The following is a 584-nucleotide window of genomic DNA, read 5'->3' as shown; positions in this document are numbered from 1 at the left end:
GTGTCCCAATCCGACAGCGGAATCCAAGCCGTGTCCGAGGCTCAGTCCAGCACCTAGAGCGTGTCCTAATCCATCACTGAGGCCGTGTCCTACGCCACCTTCAATCCCAGCACCATGGAGGCCACCCACGCCCTCAAGGACGCCTGTATTTGGGGCGTAATGCCGAGTCTCGGAGGCAAGGGCGAGGGCCGCCAGGGAGACCACGAGCACTGCCACCGTCACTGCAGACTTTTCACTGACCTGAAACGAAAATATCAAATGAGAGATGCAAGCCATATTAAGTAAATATAGGACTATTTCATCAAATAATATATAGAGATAAATTCACTGCTATATACATACCATCTTTGGAGTAGGAGCTAGACCTTTAGCTTAGACGCGAAGGCAGATTGTGGCGAAGTGTTTCTTGATCGAAGATTATATAGCAGGCATTCCAGGCATCTCCCTTGGCCGTAAGACATGGGGAATCCGCCAGCATTTGGTGACGTCATCAAGGTCCGAAGAGTTGCCAGATACCTTGCACGACTGACATCAAGCGGGAGAGCATTGCCTTCCAGCAGTGATTCCCATGTTATGTTATTTCA

The 584-nt window shown here is 50.2% G+C and overlaps 1 protein-coding gene across 1 annotated transcript in view; it reads right to left on the bottom strand.

Moving 5' to 3' along the window:
* LOC119592984 (glycine-rich protein 5-like) overlaps positions 1-584 on the bottom strand; it is a 3264-nt gene that overhangs the window by 426 nt on the left and 2254 nt on the right. The gene's annotated exons all lie outside the window — the stretch shown is intronic.

This window comes from Penaeus monodon, chromosome 31 (assembly GCF_015228065.2).
Source record: "Penaeus monodon isolate SGIC_2016 chromosome 31, NSTDA_Pmon_1, whole genome shotgun sequence".
NCBI classification, from domain to species: Eukaryota; Metazoa; Arthropoda; class Malacostraca; order Decapoda; family Penaeidae; genus Penaeus; species Penaeus monodon.
The sequence above is the reverse complement of the archived record's forward strand: the minus strand, read 5'-3'. Positions and strand labels throughout refer to the sequence as shown.